The 6051-nt window shown below is 31.5% G+C and overlaps 1 pseudogene; it reads right to left on the bottom strand.

The window, feature by feature from the left end:
• Positions 1 to 1165: 1165 nt before the first annotated feature.
• Positions 1166 to 4937, bottom strand: LOC101395069 (olfactory receptor 6C6-like; annotated as a pseudogene).
• Positions 4938 to 6051: the final 1114 nt, after the last annotated feature.

The following is a 6051-nucleotide window of genomic DNA, read 5'->3' on the forward strand; positions in this document are numbered from 1 at the left end:
TGTGCAATAGCAGGAATAAACCTCAAAAACACTACGTTGAGGAAGTGAAGCCAGGCATAAATTTCACAGTTTGTGGTTTCTTATGTAAGAAATTCCAGAAAAGGCAAAACTCATCTCTGGTGACTGAAAGAACATCAATGCGTACCTGGATCTGACAGTGGGCAGACGGAGGATGACTAGGAAGAGGTACAGGGAACTATTCAGTGTGATGTAAATGTCCTCTATCTTTATTGTTATAAGGGTGTCAATGTTTGCCCAAATCCACTGGTTTAAAATGATTATATGCACTTTTATATAAAGTATACTTAATAAATTTGATTAATTGACACATCCATAATGGATCAGAACATTTTTAATTTAGAAATGGTTTATATTATACGAAAAGATCCCCAAACCCAGATATAAATAAATTATAACTTGAATTTCTTCCATAGGTTACTGTCATTTGTGGGCCTAAGGCTACCATGTAATATAAGCAATTTTGACCAAAGCCTGCAATTCAATTATTTCTACACAAAACAATAAGAGTGTTTACAAATATCGTACTGTTAATCATCATAACTCTCCAGGTGAAACTTATTTAGCAGAATCTCGGTTCCTTTGCACATTTTATAACTCTGGTTATAGCACCTTTGAAACTTTTATTTCCTTATTCTCCTTCAAGGTTCAGCATAAATGATGATTTCTCTTGGAAAGCTACTTTCATTTTTAAAATTAATCAGATTTCTATCTCTTATCCGTTACAACACCAATTACACGATATAATAATGATCAGGTTTGGAAGGTGTCTCTTACAGTCTTAGCAAACCAAAATACTCAGGAGAAGATGCAGTACTTAGCAATTAGTATGTACGTTGAGAAAACTAACTAAGTATATACAGCAAAGTTCATTTCTAGAAAGCAGTCAGTCAGCACATCCAAGTATCATTTGTGAGAAGAGATATTTCTAGTCAAAGATGAAGTTTAAGATTCTAGATTGAAGAAGGCAGTTTACTACTAAAGAGTAAAAAGATTTACTCAGAAATATAAACAGAGAGAAGTGCAGAGATCAGGAAGACTTAGTAAAGCTATTATAATATAAATCATTGAAGGGAGAAATGGCATAGATATGAGCTAATGAATTGAAAATTGTATTCAATTTTTCCGTTAATGTTTCAACAACATTTTATTTATATCCAAATTTTGTATCATTTTTTTGAAAATAACAAAACCTTTGAAGCATATCCTTGAGAGCTTCTTTCACCTGCTGATTCCTTAGGGTGTAAATGAAGGGATTTAGAAAAGGAGCAACAGAGGTGTTGAGTACAGCTACACCTTTAGTTAAAGTCATGCGTTACTTTGGTGATGGTTTCATATACATAAAGGTACAGCTTCCACTAGTAATAGAGACAACAACCATGTGTGAGGAACAAGTGGAAAAGGCCTTTGCTTGTTGTTGAACAGAAGAGAATTTTACAATGGTTTTGATGATGTACACGTAGGAAAGACCCACTAATAACAATGTGACCACAAGTGTCACCACAGCTAAGACAAAAGCCGTCAATTCTATGAAACATGTGCCTGTGCGAGAGACCTACAGGATTGGAGAAGAGTCACAGAGGAAGTGATCAATGCTTTTGGAAGCACAGAAATCCAGCTGGAGTCTCAAGACAAAAGGGAGCAATAGAATTAGCAACTCAGTTACCCAAGAGCTGACTACAAGCTGAAAGCACACTTTCCTGTTCATAATGATTAGGTAATGCAAGGGTTTGCAGATGGCAGCATAGCGGTCATAGGACATGGCGGCCAGAAGGTAAAACTCTGTAACTCCTCACAAAAGAAAAAGAATAATTGAGTTTCACAACAACTGTAGGAAATTGTTTCATCTCCAGTCAAGATGTTTATGAAGAATCGTGGAATACAGAGGGCTGTGAATGAAATCTCTAAGAAGGAAAAAATACATTGGAGTCTTGAGATAGGGATCCAGCATGGTGAGGAGGATGATGATTTAGTTCCCCATCAGACTCGAGATATAGTTGAAAAACAGAGACAGGAAAATCATAATTTGTAAAAGAGGGCCATCTGTCAGTCCAAGCAGAATGAACTCTATTTCTGTTGATACATTCTTTTCTTTTTTTTTTTCTATCAAAGCTATAGAAAACAAAAATTAAACTAATTAAAAACCTCATTCTCAGTCTTATAATGTTCCATATTAAAAAACTTGCTTAGGTGCAAATATTTTCACAAATCTACTTTGAGTTCATCAAAATAAACACGTCCTCTGTCAGGCATTTTTACAAAAATACTTTCTTCCCTTGACAAGATTTAAATAAGTCCTATTTACCACTTAATTGGGGGCTTATCAGTCATTTGAAATTTACCTCCACAACTTAGTATAAATCTATAGCCAATCTTTCTTTACTATTTTTTTCTTTTTTTAAATCTTTTCTTTACTTTTACTTTATTTTATTTTACTTTACACTAATAGGATATTTAAATAGTTCATTTTTATATTTCCTGAATTTACCAAATATCTCAAGTCATTTTTATTCCATTTAGTATTTCCTTTCTGACATTTTTTTGGTATCATTTTTTTTCAGGTTGTTTTTGGTTGTACCTTCAACTGCTTGCCTATTCATATACTTTAGGAGTGGCCTTTAGAGTCAACATTTAGTCAATTCCCAGTAAATCATTAATAATGCCTCAAATCTGTATGACTTGGGAAATAAAACAAACAGAAAAACTACAATTGGTCTTCCTACATTTTAATCTTTCTTTTACTCTGTTCAATTTACAATAGTCTTATATTACCTTCTTTATGGTTGTGCAGATTACATTAAGAAGCTGTACCTTTTCATTTCAGTGTGAAATGATTTTAAGCAGTTACAATTCTTCTTACTGACTAGTGCTACAGCAATATTTCAGAGTTATTAATTGTAGTTTGTTTTTTTGCCAATTATATTCTTTGTGGTGGAGCAAAACTTCTTTGAGCCAATTTTCAGTATTGTAGGCAATTTTCAAAAGGCTTTCTTTTTCTTTTTTTCCCCTTTTAAATATAAGCTATAATAGAAAAAAATCAAATGGCACATAAGTATTTTCCATTTTTTTAATTAAATTTATTCAAATATATTATTTGACTTTTCTAGATAACTTGATATTATTCTTTATTTTCACATATTTTTCTAAAGCTACTGAATCACTAGAATCTTTGTCTTAAATATGTCTGAAAGCTTGCCAGAATCTTTACTCTGTCTGCTGTTCATGAATAATATGTTAATCGTTGCATTCTAGCACAAAAGTATTTCTATTTGATTGCCCCTTTAGTTTTTCCATTAATCACTTTCCTTCTATTTTGTTATAATATGAATCTACATTTTTCATTCATTTTCTGTGGAATTTTTATGATGTGGTAGTCAAACAACTAGAAAAGGCATTACCTCTTTATTTCATTGTTGTGTCCTATTTTTCATAATGTTCTGAGTTTTAATAAACACACTACTTGTCTTTAACCTTGAACTGAGTGTAAATGTGTTATATTTCCTCAAGATGTAAAGAATAGCTGCTCTCTAATTTTTCCTCCATGTTCATACAATGCAATTACAAGTTCATAGAGTTAAAGAAAATTAATTAGAGACTCATTTGTATATTTAAAAATACATGTTATTATATTTTATAGAGAGAGACATAGTAGAATTATATAGAGTATTTTACTTCTCTAGCTAAAGGAGCAGATCAAATAAGATAATTTAAAGACAAGTTTAATTCTCTTACTTGTACTACCAAAATTTTTCTCTAACTTCTGATTAAAAAGAAAGACAAATTAAATTAAAATTTGACTGACTTTACACAGAATATATTGGGATTTCTTCTTGTGTTATGGTATATAGTAAAATATATACACTAACATTAAGAGTGATGATGATCATTTCAGGACATTATTCAATTATTAAAGGGATATTGAAAACCAAAATTTTCTTCAGAAGGATGCAAATAAAAGACGAAATGTGAGTTTCATTTATTTTTCAAAATATTTCCCATTTTTCAGCTAAGTTCACATCCACTACATACCTCACTATTCAGATACTAAAGAACACTAATGTATCTTCATTATCTTTTCTAGTTTGATTACATTTTCAGAAAGTTTTTCTTAATTTTTAATTGGAAGTGTTACAGCAAAGATTAAAATCTAGGAAGAAATACAATGTTTAAGTACAGAAATTTAACATATCCCATGACTCTAACTCAGCTAAAGTGTTATCTTTTGACTCAATAAAGACACAAGGGAACCTACTGAAATTAGCAAACAAAGCAGATAAGTAAAATATTTCCCTAGAGAATGGTATTCAGAAAGTACAATTTATGTCCAAAAAAAAAAGTCCACTCAGTTTTATTGTTGTCTTTTTTTTTAAACAGAGAAAAATGCAATAAAGACATCCATTGTTTCATAGTCTTGAGGCAATATGAGAGAACCTTCTGGTCTAGTTTTCTTCCATAAGAAACTTTCTCTTGCTACTACTAAAATAATAATAAAGATAATAACGTACTGATAGCAGACTTTAATATTGCAAATAGATTCAATCTTAACACAATGGTTTTAATTGTATATTACTGGAATATTGTCTAAGTTTTTTTATTTTATTTTAAGCGAGTGCTTCTGTTTGGAATATGGAAGAAAAAAAAAAAAACTATGGTGGCACGTTTAGTTCGTAACATGAGGGCCTATTCAGGAGAACTTAAATATCTGAAACACTGGGACTGTAGTGATAGAAAAGAGTATGCTCAAAATAAGTAAAAGGGATTGGTTACATATCTTATATGAGAGCTCAAGCTCTAAAATATTAAGAAAACAAAGTCCCCTGTGATTTTGTCATGACCCCAAAACAAGTCATCAAAAGTAAATGAAACAAGACCTGCTATTAGTGTTTCGATAAGAAGGAAGGTTGCTTACTGCCATCCATTCTTAAGGAAGCTCCAGTTCTACTCTAGGGATTCACAGCATTGAATGGCAGCCCCACAACACTTTGCTGTTATACAAGAAACACAACGTCATATCAACTCCTTGAAAAAAACCTATCCTTTCTCAATCAATTTGTCTTTGAACTTTTGTTAAAAATCAGTTTTCTATATTGGTGTTGTCTGTTTCTGGACTCTATTCTGTTTTCTTGATCTATTTATCTACTTTAGGAGAATGCTACACCACATTGATTATTGTAGCTTTATTTGTAGTAAATATTTGAATGAGATAGTGTTAGACTTCCAACATAGTTCTTTCTAAAGCTGTTTTGGTGATTGTAGGTGATTCTTTGCATTTCTATCTGAACTTAAGAATCAACTTGTCAACTTTTACATACACACACACACACAGAGCCACTGAAGTGGAGGGAGTTGACTTAACCACTGCACCACCAGGCTGGCCCCTGTAAATTAGTATTTTAAAAAATTTTTGGTAGAATTCACCAAATCTGGGCCCGAATTTTTTTCTATGAGAAGGTTGTTAAATACAAATCAATTACTTTAAAAGACATAGAGCAATTAAGCTATGTATTTCTTCTTGGGTGATCTTGGGCAACTTGTATTTTTTAAGGATTGAGTCCATTTCATATAAATTGTCCATTTTTTGGCATAAAGCTTTGAAAATATATTCTTATTATTCTTTTAAAATTTGTAGGATATGTAATGATGTCCTCTTTCTCAGTTCAAAAATCAGTAATTTGTACATTTATATTTTCCCCTAATCATTCTAATTAAAGACACATCAATTATATTTATATTCTAAAGGATTAGCTTTTGTCTTCACTGTTTTTGCTGTTGTTTTCTGTCTCATAGAGCTCTGCTTGGGTGAGTCAGTGGATATAGGACGGTCTTTTCAGCAAATATTTGCAGAATCAATTGAGTATCTGTAAGCCATAAAATTTACTTCAATCGGTGTCTTAAACTACATGAAAATTAATTAAAAATGGATCATGGACATAAATGTAAAACTTAAAACTATAGAACTTCTGAAAGAAAACATAAGAGAAATTCTTTGTGAACTTGGGTTAGGCAAACATACCTTAGATATGTCATCAAAGG

This window comes from Ceratotherium simum, chromosome 17 (genome assembly GCF_057802395.1).
Source record: "Ceratotherium simum simum isolate JZ-2026a chromosome 17, ASM5780239v1, whole genome shotgun sequence".
NCBI classification, from domain to species: domain Eukaryota; kingdom Metazoa; phylum Chordata; class Mammalia; order Perissodactyla; family Rhinocerotidae; genus Ceratotherium; species Ceratotherium simum.